Source organism: Podarcis pityusensis (genome assembly GCF_964106645.2).
Source record: "Podarcis pityusensis genome assembly, chromosome: 2".
Taxonomy (NCBI): Eukaryota; Metazoa; Chordata; class Lepidosauria; order Squamata; family Lacertidae; genus Podarcis; species Podarcis pityusensis.
Genome location: NC_138029.1, coordinates 83,328,817 through 83,344,956, shown reverse-complemented (window position 1 = coordinate 83,344,956; position 16,140 = coordinate 83,328,817). Strand labels below are relative to the sequence as shown.

Here is a 16,140-nt window from a genome sequence, read left to right as displayed (position 1 = left end):
GAAATGCTCTCCTGGCAACAGCCTTGCCCATTTTTAGGTATCAGGCTAGGGTGTTTTTATTTATCCAGGCTTTAGATGGTTATGTTAGCCATCACTATGGTGCTCATCTTTTAGTGAAGTTGGCTAGAACTTTTCCTCCTTATTGGATATTTGGGTGAACATCTTAGGAATTTTGTATTGTACATGGTTTTTCGTTTCTTAGTCATTTTTTACAAAAAAAGTCTCAAACAAATTCAATCCACAATATAATAACACTACTCGTTTGGGAGAGGGCACAGTCTCAGATATGTAGGAGCTTGCAGGCTTTAAAGGTTACAATAAGCACCTTGCTTCCTAGATTAAGGTGGGATGAAGAATGGATTGGTGTATATGCTATCTGTCAGGTGTATAGGTTCCTAGTACAGGTGGTACCTAGTAAGATCAGGGCAATCTTCTCTGTTTTTCTCACCCTAAATCAAACACCCATCCCACTTACTAATGTGCTATATACCCAGATTGCTTCTTGTTTCCCAGAGATCTATGGATACAACTCCAGAATTTATTCACCTGACTTACACAGTCCTAATTACCCTGCATTCCGTGCGTCCTTGTTATTTCCAGGAAGCAATTTGTAAAGAGGACCTAATGTGTGACTTGTCTTTTGCACTTGCACCAGCAACAGCTGCAACATGAAGAGGGAACAGGGTTTAGTGAGCAAACTGTGGCAGAAGGCAGTCCAGACTCACAGGAGAGGAGCAGGAGACAGAGATGAGGCAGACTGCTGAAGAATCCAAGGAGTCTCCCCCTTCTGCTCTCCCCTGGTCACCAGAACACACACCAGTCTCACCACCAATCCCCTGGCACTGAGCCTTCTTCCCTTGGGGGTTCCCCAGCTGGTGCCTCCCACCACTCCTCTGCAGCCAACCAGTCCAGGACACATGTTTGCATATAACGTATCCATGCAGATTCAGTAACGCAGTCCAGATATACAGGTATTCTCCATCTGAAGAAATTAAATCGGTGACTCTATCCCCTATCTCTTTTTCCATCTCACTTCTTTGGGTCCCTTAATTAATACAGATTCATTGGCTTTGGACCCTTAAGTTCTGCTTTCCCACTTACGTTTTTTCATGCCAGAAATAACAGACATTGTTCAGTGGCAGAGTGCTAGGTTCAGTTCCTGGCATCTTTAGTTAAAGGTTCTCGGATAACAGGGCTGGGCAAGACCTCTCCCTGAGACCCACTTCCAGGTAGCGCAGACAATATTGGATGACATGGATTAGTGCTCTGGCTCAATGGGAAGCAATTCCATATAGTCATATGTATATGACTTTCTGTTCCTGGAACAACTTCCGCCTGATATAATTATCCCAGTTCAACAATACGCTATTTCTTAGACCAGAAACAAGCTGTGTGCACACATTCCCTCATCTCCTTTATCCTCCCATTCCCTTCTTCCTTCTCTCATGCACCTTAATTCAATATTTATGGGGTTTGTTAAACCACAGTATTGCATGGCATTGGAACTGGGAAGCTGTGGTTTAAGCAGTCCCTACAAACCAGAAGATCAAACCACAGTGTGATGCTGAGTTGATACTCTGGTTTGTAGGAATTCCTTAATCATAAGAAACTATGGTTTAACAAACCTCAGAAGTATTAAATTGAGGTGCAAGAGAGAAAAGATGGAGGCATGTATGTCTGACTGTTACCCTGGGATCATGACATCTAAACCTGGGTTGGAAAACCTGTGGGCCTCTAGATGCTACTGGGATACAACTTGCATCATTCCTAATTGCACACTGGCTAAAGTTAATGGAAGATGGAATCCAAAAACATCTAGAGGCCCACAGGTACTGAGCCCCTCGGTCAAGCAACCTTTCTCTCCTGCTTAAGAACCTTCTTCTAACCACTTTCCTGGACCACAGTGACCTCACTTTTCCTCTGATGTCTGCTACAAGTTAATATTCCTCAGCTTAATCCTTCCTTTTCCATTTTGTTTGTTCCACGATTATAGTGCTAAGAACGTACTGTTTAAAAAAATAAATGCATGCTGCGTTTGTAATGTAATTACCACTGGTTGTTTAAATATGATTTCTTTTTCCTTTGAGGAGCAAAATCTACATGGTTTCAGTCCGCACGCCACTTTCTCAGGTTGTTGCATTGACTACCGTCAGTTAGTCTGAGGTTGAATACAAATTCCCAGTGACCCACATTGATGCTGATTTGGCTAGCCAATAAATCAAACAAGGGTGCTAGTGAGAGTGTGAGTTGTTTCTGAAGCCAAAATGGCAGTAGAACAGCAGCAGGAGCAGGAAGAAGGAAGGATAGTAGTGAAAGAAAATGGGAACAGGGTACTACAGGACTAGGAAACTGAAGAGAGAGAGAGAGAGAACAAGCACCAAGGTTCAAGAGCAGTGAAATTGTGATTTAGGGAAAGGAATAATACATATGGGGCAGGTGGACTTAAGAACGCCTCAGCTGATGCTTTTGAAGTGGGTTTGAAGAACAGGGTTGTGACATGTAAGAGGTTCTTGTGGCCAAAGATGTCTTGCAGGCAGGCACTCTCTTGGCTGTCACTGGCAGCCTTTGCATAACCAAATTGGATGGTGGCTCCGTCAGGTGTCTGGTTCTCAAGAGTTTACAAAAACTGGGACAAAATTCTAGGGTATATATGTTTTTAGTGCAAGGAATCCTCCCTGTTTTTAGGAACTTGTGGTTACCCTAATTGGCAGGTAAGAGAAACGTCACACCACTCCCAAGTTGCGTGATCCCTACGGAGGCTGGAAATAAGCATTTTCAAGTCAGCATATCGAGGCCAGTGTCTGCCTTAACTGACGGGCTGTTTCTTATTTTAAAAGGGGAACACAATCTAGATTAGATTATTTCCTTTGTGAGTCCAGTTCATTGTTTTACTGCTCCTTTCACCCATTCTGAAATGCGTCCCTCCCCAAAGTCATCTATTTTGTACATATCTTTACAAAATCCTCTTTTGCTGAGCAATGTAGATTTGATCAATGTGCTAGCCAATGAATGGGGTTGATCATATATGGGATCTGAGTGGGTTCATGCCTCCTGTCTTTGTTTTCCTATACCTCTATGATCACTTAACCTTCTGAGCTTATTTTGTAGGCCATAAAAGGGAAACTATCCCTTAACTGCTGTTCTCCTTTTTTATTTACACACACACAGCAGGCATCACATTAGAACTGCAGTTCAAAAAAGAAAGAAAGATATCGATTCTGCCCCTCCCCGTCTGCCAAAAATAATTTGAGAATTAAGTCTGCCTCCTTGACAATTGCAACTGCATTTGTGATCTGTTACTGCTGCCTTGTTTCATTCCGTTCTTGCCCAGTATTGAGAAATAAAACAGAAACACATTGAGCTCGCGTTGCACGCTTTTGCCACACTGCTGCTCTAATGGGCTTACTGACCACAACCTACGGGGGCCAGAATGTGTCAACAGCAAAAGGGCCAACCTCAATCACTGCCTGTGCTTTTTTACTAAGTTGTTACATGTCTAATTCTTTGCAGCTTAGTGCTCCTGCTGCTCTGGCTGCTCCTGTCCAAGGCTCACATCTTGCAGCAGCCTTTCCTACCCCCTGTTGTTCCACAAAGGTCCCAGCAGGAAGTCTTTCAGTGGAGCAGACAAGCCACAGTCTAGAGCAAATAGGGCATCACAATTTCCTAATAAGATGACTTAGCAGATTGCAGCCAGAGTGGGGTGGGGTAACTCCGTACAGTTTTCATTTAACCACTTCCCTCCTCAAGCCCCAGGATTTCAACTTGTGTCAAAACCCCAAATCGAGCCCAAATCAAAGGGCATTTTATTCCTTCACAAAGTGTTGCCTCCTTAGCTTTGGCTGTCATAAAGGCCCATCTAGTCCTTTGCCAATCAATTAAATCTAGTAGTGACTGTCATCACTCCCTCCATCGTAGGCTCCTTGGTGTCAAAGGGGATGAACTCTACTTAGAGTGGGGTGGGATGCAGAGAGGAAGTTCATTGCTTACGATTGCCTGCTCGGGGCATTGATTCTGCTTACAGAATGCCAGCGCCGAAGTGGTTAAATGACTTGAACATGGCTTGGTTTCCTGCCTGCACTTGTAGTGGCCTAAGGCGGTGCCTGCTGTTTAGGAGTGAAAGAGAGCGCCTTGCCTCGTCCCAGGTGGCAGACAGGCAAACCATGTTATTAAGAAGCAGAGATCGCAAAACCTTGATCTTCACAAAAAAAGGCCCCATAATTAGTCCCTAGCATGAGAATAAATGGCATTCCACATCAGCAAGGAAGGGAAAAAACAAGCCTCCTTCAGATTTCATTAAGTGATTGGTAATATTGACAGTTTTTAGGATCTCGCAGGGACCTCTTTGTTATTTGAGCCACTTCGGCTCCACACTTTCTCTTTCTACGGTGCTTTAAAGTTTAGGGACATGTTCCAGGAGCCTCACACTCTGGCTTTTAAGGGGAGATGTTGATGTCTTGATAAAGCAAGCCATATGGTCAAATGGAGCTGGGTAAATAAGCGCTTGTTTACACAGTGTGATCATCATCACTACCTTCTCTGAGCCTGATCCAAAGCTCAGCAAGCAGAAGCAACGCAGGACATTGCCGTTTCACAACCAAGGGATTTGAGGCAGGCTCATTCTGAACAATGTATTGATTCTGTAATGCCAGCTTCTGTTTTGCACTCAGGGGGGGAAATGACATATTGAAAAATATGCATTAGGCCAGCTTACATTTCCACAATCTGTGTTTGGGGCTCTTGATATGCATATATAAATATATGAGACAGGGCAAATGTGTGTGGTTGAGGAGCGGGAGTGGAATCTATCAAGTCATGTCCATTTTACAGATTTGATTTACAGTTGTTCCCAGTAGGGACAGCATCCTGTCTAGGTAAGTCATCTAGCTTAGTCAAGAAATTGCTTGGTAACTTTCAAGGATACTCCTTCCCCCAAGAGTTTGATCCATTTCATTTTATGAATCTCCTGGGGCATCTACTGTTATTCCTAACTCAGATTAGTGATTCTAGCCTTTTCTTCTTCTATTTTTTGGCAACCTGGGAAGTTCATCAGACCCACAAACTAATTCAGGCACCAGCTGCAATTTTGCCTTTAGATCCTTTGTGCAGATGAACATAATAGCACAATGTATTGGAAACAAAAATAACAAGATGTGATAGAGCGTGTCCATATTGCCTCGTTGGGTGTGTTTTGCTGTGAAAAGCCTTTAAGTACTGCAGCCACCTCTCCCTTAAGAGGAAATTGTGAATCGTAGGCTGCGAACACATTGTACCTTTCAAACAGCTTTGAAGCACACTCTTTTCCTCAGAGAATTCTGGGCACTGTAGTTTACCCCTCACAGAGTTACAATTCTCTGAAACCCTTAACAAACTACAGTGCCCAGAATGCTTTGAGGGAAAGAATGAACTCTGAAAATGCTTTAAAGATATAGTGTCGTAAGCATGATCTCTGTCTTTTATCTGTTTTCGTATATAGGCTTTGAAAATGTCCTACCAATTTGCACACACCAAAAGCCTTATCTGGGGATTCTTTGCCCTGCATGACTATGATCCCATGAGAGGAAGGTTGGGAGTTTTCTCCCTGGCCCTGCCTGCTTTATTGCATCCCTGACAGAGTTTCCAGAGCTCTCCACTTCTGCAGCGGCAAACCCACCCTATTCATGTAAGCTTCCTACATGCTTTGGAACCCTAAAAGACCAGAGTTCTAAACTGTGTGGACAACCTCCATGAGTTGAAAAGCCTCCCCACTGCAGAAGTAGACTCTTGAACACATGGATGGCTGCAAGAGCATCAAATGCAGTGCAACATAAGGAGTGTGGCCAGGAAATGCAACCCCCAAAAAACTTCGCATTTACTGAATTGTTTTCACTAGAATCATATGAAGTAAATCCCCACTGTTCACATTTAACAAACAGTAAGTAAAGAAAAGTTGACTTGCTCAAGTCTGCTAAGCAGTCTTGTCTCCACTGAACCTCAGTTGCTCTTTAATTCTACAATGGCCTATGTTTCTTGTAAGTACTCTATGAAATGACATGCACTAGTAAACAAAATATTTCTATTACCGTATAATAATTTAAGAATAATGTTTTCTTTCTATAGTACATAAGTTTTAAAGCTGCCCCTTTTGAGTACAGATCGGTAATGCTGATGTACTAACATTTCCAAATACTGATGGAATTTATTTCATTTGTTTTTATTTGATGCATGCCTAAATTACCAAGCCTGTGTTGCTTTCCGGATTTAGCATTTTCTGGATAGAGCACGCCAAGCTTTGTGTACAATTCAAATGAAGAGATTTCCTTCACTTTTACTTAAACCTGTGAATTTTTATTGATCTGAGAAGTAAAAAACAGGACACCCAAACTTTGGTTGATTTACTAGGTCTAAACAATAAAGACTAACATCAGTTTTGACAACAAACAAAACCAGTTTCTGTTCTATTGGTTATGTTTAAAAGATTTCAGTTTCAAACCAAACAGAACTTGTGGTTATTCTGTCAGATATTTATATAGCCACGGGGGCGCCATAGTCATGCACCGCATACATCATTGTATTTTTAAAATGTACTTAATGAACATTTTTTTTTCTCTTCTGGTAACTACTTCATTGCCTTAAATGAATGCATTCCATTAGAATTTGTAACAAATGAGTACTTTGTGTTTGCATTAATGCCAAACACGTTTAACAAATTTTTAACAAGGAACCCTGGCAAGAAGCCAAACTCCTAGAGGGACACTGAAGGAATGCTATAAATTTAAACTGGATTTTACCTTTTCACTTAACTCAGCAAGTGTCTTAGGTGTCTTTGGCATCTTGGTATTTGCTGCTTTTCCATTTCGAGTTAGCTGAAATTTTGTATTGGGGGGGGGGCAGGTCAAAATTCTTTTTCCATAGCTAGTTCTGTTTGCTGGATACTTTTTAACACACATGCAACTTGAAGAGGAATCCTTGGTTATTAAATCGGAACTTTGATTAAATGTGCTTGCGCGGTTTTTGCACTTGCGAAACTATGATTTTGAGCAAACTTCATTCACAATGGGAAACCTCTGTATGTTGGGACCAAGACTGCTTTAAGTCACGTCAGATCATACACTGCCATTAGGAAAAAAAATCACAGTTTAGATTTATGCAGAAAGCAAACCCAGTAATGGTTTTCGAAAACCTCCTGATGCTGTGTCTTGTGTTCACAGCTGGGTTGCAAATTTCTGATGATGTTTGCAACTGCAGTTTTCTTGGGGGAAGCCTTACCCTCAGCTGCTCCGAAGTGATGATGACATTGTTGGCTGGAATGGTGGGACTCCATTCCACAGGGTCATGTCTTAAGTAGTCCCACAGGAATCAGGTGTGCTGCAATGTGGGCTGGCGCTGTGAAGTTAATAGGTAGTTTCCAAACCGCTTGGCTACTTTGCAGAGAATGCTTCACGGAGAATTTCTAACATGCTGGGTTACCACACAGCGTTTTATAGGGAAGCGGGGAAAGGAAGCACAGAGGCTACTAGGCCACATGCAAGGAATCCTTGCAACCGTGGGAGGGTGGTTAACAATGTGGCGGCCGGATTTCAGGCATGTGGTGGGTGACCTGAAGCTGCCTGTTGGGATGGGAGGAGCAAGGCTCTTCAGAAGCTGAGAGACACGGACCACACTGTGAGGGGCCTGGTGGATGCAGCAGTGAGAATGGAATGTGAAGGGGAGACCAGCAGCACCCACCAATCACAGTGCTGCATAGGAAGAGAGCAAGGAAGCATCAGATAACTCCAGGTCAAATTTGGGGGACAATCTGATACAGGGAGTGGTGGTGCCCTTCAGCATAGGGATGGGGGAAGATGGCTTTCCAGAAATATACTGGAGGGGGGTAGGAAAGAAAGAGGATAATGATGGTGATAATTATAATAAAAATGAACCACCTGTTCATTCCTTTCCCTTCTTTGGGCTTTTGGACACAGGTTATGTGCATGTGCATACAAAAACAGAACCAAAGAAGGTCATTGTAGGTCAATGTTGTTATTATTTTTTATAAAAAGCTCTTTTTCCCATTAGCAGTTTTGCACAAGACAACTAAATAATAATAAAGATTTGTGCATGCCTTGTGCTGGGCTTCCTACCCCAAGGAGTGAGGCAGCCTCCTAGAGAGCTGGTCTATCCACTCTGTGTGGAGTGCTCACTGTGGAGCAACCCCTCTCTCACAGTAGATCACTTTTATGGGGAGGAAAATCTGCAGCCTGCCAAGGAGTGTCTTGTCGTCACAAAGAACAGCTAGACAGAAGGAGGCATAGGTGCCTCCGATCTTCAGACCCTTCCTCCAGCGCTGAAAGTTTTGGCTCTGAGAAGGTTGCTCTCAGCAATGGTTAGACAGTAGAAAGCAGCCAAGGAAACGTCACCAGACACGCAAAGAGCTGCCCACAACGTGTGCTTCAGTGCTAACGTGTGCTTCAGTGCGTCCACAGCTGGGCAAAGTGTGAAGACTTGTAGGATTTTGTCCCAGATTGGTTTATGTATGGATCAGCAGCTTGCAGCTCCAAAGGCAAAAAAGTGCAGATGAGAGAATGTCATGTAGATGCTGGGGAAATCCCGCAGGCATGAGGAGCTTCAAATCCACACTGAACTGCCATGTGGAAACGCCCTAAGTCATGCTTAGCAATCAGCGCGTTACTCCTTTCAAATATTGTCTGCTAATAATAGGGGGATATAAGAATTAGCAGTGGGGATGAACCCCTTTCAGGCAAGAGTAAGCTGTTGTTCTTGTGTCATCATATTCTTATGCCAGGGAAAATGCAGAACACAAACTCAGTGATTTTACACTCCAAGCACAATAATGAATGTGCTTTCTTCAGTAAAGAGAGCTGACAGCAAATTCAGGTGACACATTTAAATATATTAAGACAAAATGACAATGAAGTAACCTAATACTGTATGAATGGTAGTTGGATAGTCCCAATGCTTAATTGGATATCAATTTCCCAGTAATAAAACCGTTGTTTATATTGATAAAATTATTTATAGGACACATTTTGGGACATAGCTCACCCAGGGTGACTCTCAGTGTCATAAACGCAAAATAAATATAATGATATGAAATAATCACAATTAGTGGCATAGTAATTTTTTAAAAAGACCAGTTAGAAGACTTAAAACAAAGACTTATAGAACAATTGAGCAGAACTATGCTTTAAACTAACTTTAAAATTATTACTTACTTACTTACTTACTTACTTACTTACTTACTTACTGAATTGGTTAGTTGCTTTATCTTGCCCAGGGCCACCCAAAGCAACTTACAACCAAACAGACAGTCAGACAACCCGCCCCCCACAAAGATACATTAATGCTAAGAGAAAAAGGAATACATTAAAAACATCCCGTCCACTTCAAAAAGGGCACAGATAGTTAAAGGCCAAAGGCCTTATTATAGAGGAAAGTTTTTGCCTTGCACCTAAAGATGTACTGAATAATGAGGGCGCCAGGCGAGCCTCCCTGGGGAGAGCATTCCACAAATGTGGTTTATGATTCTGGCTTGTTCCAAAGCTGGTAACCATAGTTTCCCAGTACATATGAAATGGGAAACTGTGGTTAATTAGAGACTTCCTGGTTTAATCCCAGGGCACTGAGAAGGGAGGAGTGAAGGAGCTGCAGGCACGGACAAAAGGATCATTCATTTCTTGGTTTATTAAATTCAGTTTTGACTGCCCAAATGCAGAAAGCTATCCCCTACCCCCTACCCCAGTCTTTCGCTTACTTCCACGTCAGTTGTTTGCCTTCTATGTGGGCCCCATGTGTAATATGTCAGAAGAGGACACTTTAAAATTTTGTTAATGAGTTTCTCTTGCCGCAAACATTTGGAAAGCATCTGGAACAGAATGGACATTAACCCAGATGTCAAAAATAGCCTGCATTTTACTACCGTTATTAAACAGTTTCCCCTTTCACCCGTTTGTGTTTACCCTATCCCTCAGCGTCCTTCTGCAAATCACTCTGGAAAGGAAAGGGATGGAGGTACCAAGTGGGTTCGTCAGGCAGCAGGTGTCTTTATTCCAAAGAAAAACAATCTGAAGAACAGTCGCAAACTATAGGACCCTTTTATATCCTTCTGTGCCCAACATGCAATATTTACTCCGCAGTGCTGGTGCTGAGTGTCAGTCACTTTCACCAACGTCTCCTGAAGGTGTGCTGTGCTCAGCTTTAGAACGGGGTCATTCTTTGCGCTTCCGCGTGGAAATCTGTTTTAGAGCCTCAGGTGTGCTTATGCACACAGGTTTGGGGCCTAATCCAAAATTCCAGCCTATGGAAGAGTGCCATTGCCCATACATAGAAATATGTGGTCCTGGTGCTAGAAACCCTGAGCCCTGTCATACAGTCTTTCTCTGTACAGCCAGGGTGGGGAATCGATGACCCTTCAGATGGTGTGGACTCCCATCAGCCTCATCCAGCAATGGTGCAGTTTCTACAGCAATGTCATACAGGTTGTCACACTTCTAGCTGTGCACTGAGGGCGAGAGAGAGGAGTACTGGCAGTGGTACCTTGTGAACGGATGTTTCCCTCAGAATGTGACCCTAAGCTACTTACTAGGAAAATAGGTTCCCCTGAAATCAATTTATGAGTAGGTGGTTTGTTTATGACTGGAATGTGTCAGCGTTGTGTGTTCTGCATATACAGTAACCGGAGAGAAAGATGCAAACTGCATTCAGCTCTAGCAGGTGTTGGAAAGCAAGATTCTTCTTCCTCCCTCTTGCACTTCTCTGTTTCTCTTTTTGCAGAAATGTGTGCAATTTCTTGATGAGTGGATCAGCCGATAGAGAAGAAGTCCATTCAAGTATTTTGATATTGTTTGCTGAAGTCTGAAGGGACAGCTAAATAACAAATCTGCCTTCTGCATTTTATTGCTCATCCTCATTCCTTTATTTGAGCAGAACGTTTGTTTCAACAGCCTCAGTGAGTGTGAAGGGATGCTTCAGCTTGCAAAACATCAAAAACATCGGGAAGTTGCAAACTTGTTTTATTCAGCTCCCAACTTGGTTCAAAGGGGGGGGGAAGGGGTCATAGATTGTTCTTATAGTTGGAACATATGCTTCTTGTTAATTCACATGGGTGCTTCCTGTATATATATATCTCTTGGAGCAACCCTTGTTGCCCAAAGAATGGGAACTATGTAGTTTGCAAAATGCAAAGTGTGCTTTGACTTACAGTTTTCATAAAAAGTTTGCAAAGGTTTTATGTGCCAGAACTAGTAACTTGATCTACTTCAGGAACTCCCAAACTTTCCAACTCTGTAGAAATCACTTCTTCTTGTGCCAGAGTTGGATCCGAACTTGTAATGAAGTCAATGGGAATCTCTCCATTAACATGAAAAGGTTTTGGATCAGGCCCCAAAAGTGTTAAACTGTTTGCAGTTTTCATTTACTTCTCCAGTATAGATGATAAACCAATAATTCTGCTTGAGAATAACCCCAGCTAATTACTTAAAAGTACATGTAATTCAAATACTGTTATTGTTGTTGCAGCTGTTGTAATGTTTTAGTTTTGCAGGCTTTTACAGTTTTAACAGGATTGGATTAATGCCAAGGATTTAGATGTGCGAAGTATGAAATATTGGGACATATTAGTGGCAGTTGCTTAGGTTGTAGGGTTAGCACATTGAGTGCCAACAGGAGAGATAGGACTATACCAGCTCCAAGTTTCTATGACTCTTGGCCTGGATGCATAGTCCCAAATAGTTTTGTTTCTGAGAATTCATTCCATTTAAAACACACACACACACACACACACACACACACACCCCAGGGCTAGCAACTTGAAAGGTTATACAGTGGTACCTCGGGTTACAAACACTTCGGGTTACAAACTCCGCTAACCTGGCAGTAGTACCTTGGGTTGAGAACTTTTCCCCTGGATGAGAACAGAAATTGCGCGGTGGCAGCGGGAGGCCCCATTAGTGAAAGCACGCCTCAGGCTAAGAACGGTTTCAGGTTAAGAACGGACCTCCAGAACAAATTAAGTTTGTAACCTGAGGTACCACTTGTACATCATCTCTATATTATGTAACCCGATGTAAATTGTCCTTGTATGTTGTCACATGTGTATTTTTTAGGTCAAAGAAAAACTTTTAAAATAATCTTTTCAGACACATCATTTATTAAAAACTACAGACAGAAGCATGTTATGCTCAGTGTTGTACTATTCACAGACATATTGGAAATGCATTTTATAACAGCATACGGATATTGTTAGGTAATTCTATGGATAATGTCTGAACCGCAGACTTACTTTTAATGTGCTAATAAACTGTGAAGCATTCATTTTAATTTTTTACCTGTGTGATGGAAGGAAAAAAGCATTCTAAATAAGACTATTTCCAGTACTGAAATAATCCATATTGTTTTTAGAATAAAGAGGGAAAGACTATACCTTGATTTTACATTTTGCTGCAATTGGTTAGGATCCAGATTTCTAATTTATGTCACTTATCTTTGGGGAAAGGCTGTGGAGTCTACAATAGTTATTGGCATAGGTAGTACAATACTGAACCAAGGTGACTTTGAAGAAGAAATGTGCTTTAAATGTATGGTTTGTACATAGCCCTTGATAGAACTGTATCAATCTCTAAAGCTATATCTATAGATGTGGTCTCCATGGCCAAGAGCACAAGTCTTCAACTGTGCCTTTGCTGGACAAGGATAGCTTAGCCACTGTGACTCATGCACTGAGTGACAACTGAGGCTATTTTAGTACCTTCTGTGTGGAGCTTCCCTTATGACTGGTTTGGAGGCTACAGCTGGGGCAGAATATCATGACAGGTGGTGAGTGGTGCCCCTTACACTGTCTTCACCCCTGTATTCAGCTGGAGGTACAAATGTCTGCAGTTCTGGGTACTGATGCTTTACTACATCAGCTTTCCTATACCACTTTCAATTTGAATTTAGCCTGATCTTTTATTCCCCTTCCTCCCCTCCCCCTCCCCTTTTTATGAAGATTACCCGCTCTGGGATACCACAGCTAATTCTCCCCTGGCCTCCTTGCTGGCCCAAATAGGACTAATTTAGCCAGCTAGCCCTGGTGATCATCTAATGTTTATTGGATGGATTTTCCCCTAAATTGATTTTAGAACTTTGAATTTATTGTTATTCACTCTTTTATACTGTATTTTATGCTGTTTTTTGTTGTATCACAATTAAGTGTTTTAAATTTGTTGTTAGCTGCCCTGAGCCCAGTTTTCTGAACCGGGAAGGGCGTGGTATAAATAATTTATTTATTTTTTTAATTATTATTATTATTACATGGGCTGAATCCCAAGAATATTCGACAAGTAGAATGACTTCTGCTCATTCAATGCAGCTTCCTTTCCTCCTCCTCCAGGGGTTGTAGGAACCCCCCAAAGCAGGGGTGTTGGTTTTTGGGTTTTTTTGAGGGGGTGTACAGGCTATATTAGGGATGCGGGTGGCGCTGTGGGTTAAACCACAGAGCCTAGGACTCGCCGATCAGAAGATCAGCGGTTCAAATCCCCGCGACGGGGTGAGCTCCCGTTGCTCAGTCCCTGCTCCTGCCCACCTAGCAGTTCAAAAGCACGTCAAAGTGCAAGTAAATAAATAGGTACCGCTCCGGCAGGAAGGTAAACGGCGTTTCGCCAGAAGCAGCTTAGTCATACTGGCCACATGACCCGGAAGCTGTGCGCTGGCTCCCTCGGCCAATAAAGTGAGATGAGCGCCGCAACCCCAGGGTCGGCCATGACTAGACCTAATGGTCAGGGGTCCCTTTACCTTACAGGCTGTATTGGGAGGAAGGAGAGGGAGAGTAAGTTCCATTGCATGAGTGGAAATCATACTGCTCATGCATTATTTTTGTTGGCTGCAACCCAGTACCCGAAACTTAGCCTTCCTACTGAGATAGCTCCAGTTTGCTGGTAGAAGGGATAATGTGACCCACTTCAGGTTCTTCATGAAAAAGCAGACTACCCCTCTACAGTATATGCATCTCCATTGCAGATAACTATAGATCAGGAGCCTCCACAGTTAGAATGGTGAAATATTCCTTTTGTCTGTTTAATCATCTACCCATCACCTTTCTCTAAAACTACTCAAGATGGCATCTGACCAAACAGAAACAATACAATAAAAAGTGAAATGAAAGTGTGGCTGCAGGAAGCCTTTGCTGACCTGAACTGGGTCCTACTGTGTCTCCAGAAACTATGTGAGCTCACCATTTTGGATGGCTTCTTGTTTTGCTGCAGTTATCAAGAGGAGCTGGAGAAAGAAGCAAATGCAAGGCAGCACTGCAGGACAATGAGAGACGAGAGAGAAGAGGATGATTTGCTGCAGTGGGGATCTGAATGCAGTCGCCACTCTTGGAGCTCCACCCCCCAAAAGATCACAGAAGTGGGCGGGGCACATGAAGGTTGCCATCAAACAATAAGCTGCACAAACGGGTGTCCTTCTCCATTATTTCTTGTAATACGTTACGAAGTCAGATACTTTGGAAAACAATTAAGGGGACTTGATTGGGAATTAGAAGAACTTCATTTCCTTTAACGGGGTCGTATGAATTATTCCAGAAATATTTTTTTTTAAAGAAAACTGAGTTACCATCTGTTCTGAACATTACTAAATGAAGTTAATTAAAGTGGGATCTTTAATTTGACAGATTTGTATTAATTTTAATCTGTGGTTGAGGTTCCATTAGCTGCAGTATCGTTGTCTGCTGTTTCTGGTTAGTTTCTTCTAAAGTATCACTTCTAAAGCACTAGATTATTACAGGGACTAGCAAGCTGTTTCATAATGGTGTCGGCATTAGTCATACCCCCAGTAACGTGGGCTTTTCAGGGTAATAAAAACAAAGTCTTTGCCCTCCTCTGTTTCTTTACTGTTACTCAAGCCATTTTGATAATGCAACCAATATTAAGCTCTGGGCCAGGTTGGAAATGAAATCAATTTTTACTACTAATATCTGTTGGCGTATGAAAATATGGTGTGTGTCTCTGACAATGCATGGGGCATCTAACAGTGCAATCCTATACATATCTAGTCAGAAGTAAGTCCCATAGAGCTCAGTGGGGCTTACTCCCAGGTAACTGTGTAGGACTGCAGCCTAAAACGATTAGCAATTATTTGTATACAGTGGTTGATGTATGTCTGGAAGATAAAAGCTTGACGCAAGAATCTATACTTGTATACGAGCGTCTATGAAGATGCATCAAACTTTTATCATCCAGATGCACAACAGTATTTATTATAAAAGCTGGGACTCTTGATTTTTTTTCTAATTCAAAAGAATGTTGTGATTATTAAATATATGCATTGGGTCTCCTTTACGGGAAGGGACCCTTCCTCATTGTTTTCTGAACAGGGAAACAATACGTACCATGGTTTATAATGTATTTTAGATGTTAAACAAAGAAGTATCGATGAATGAGTAGATAATTGAAAATTATCTCTGTCATCCAGCAAAATATAATAAATGTGAACATGTTAAAAACACATGCCAGGGGAATAGACAGGTGTGGGGGGAGAGCCCTGGAGCTATTATGTGTAGTGACAGACTATTATTGATGTTGAACTATCTGCTGTTTCCCCAAAGTAAGGGTCTTCCCTTAGTGAGCATTTTCGTTCCATCTGGCATACGTGCTCATAACAAGAGCTCAGTCCTGTGACTGGCATATCTTTTTGTCAGTGAGAGGGGCACTTACAGGCTTGTAAGTGGATATTGACTTATCTGCACTTCTTAGAAGCAAACAACATGTGCAATCCACCAGACACCTTCTGTTATGAAACCTCCATTCATTTTAATAAGATGTGAGCTGGGCTTTGTTGAAATGAATGGATGTCGTGGAGCAGAAATGCTGGGTGGATTGGCCCTCCCCCATAAAAATTAAACATGTGTGGCCTTAATTCTTGGTACTTTCTTTCTTTCTTTCTTTCTTTCTTTCTTTCTTTCTTTGCTGCTGTGGAAAAAAACAGTTTTTGAACAGGATATTCATAAAATCTTGCACTTAATTTAGAAATATGTCATTATTTTTGAATGGTTGGTGCAATTAATCTTGATCATCCAGTATGAGCCATACATATGAACCCCCTGGAAATTATTATTTGCCTAGAAAAAGAGTAATTTATTAGTTGGTTGCACCATCGTTCTTGATGAAATTGAAGAGCCAGTAAATG

General features: G+C 42.0%; 1 protein-coding gene across 8 annotated transcripts in view; it reads left to right on the top strand.

The window, feature by feature from the left end:
* Positions 1–14,623, top strand: part of ERC2 (ELKS/RAB6-interacting/CAST family member 2) — a 526,798-nt gene extending 512,175 nt beyond the window's left edge. For all 8 annotated transcript variants that reach the window (XR_013983315.1, XR_013983316.1, XR_013983317.1 and 5 more), the window contains one exon: positions 14,217–14,623. The gene's annotated coding sequence lies outside the window, so the exon portion shown is untranslated. The remainder of the gene's footprint in view (positions 1–14,216) is intronic.
* Positions 14,624–16,140: the final 1,517 nt, after the last annotated feature.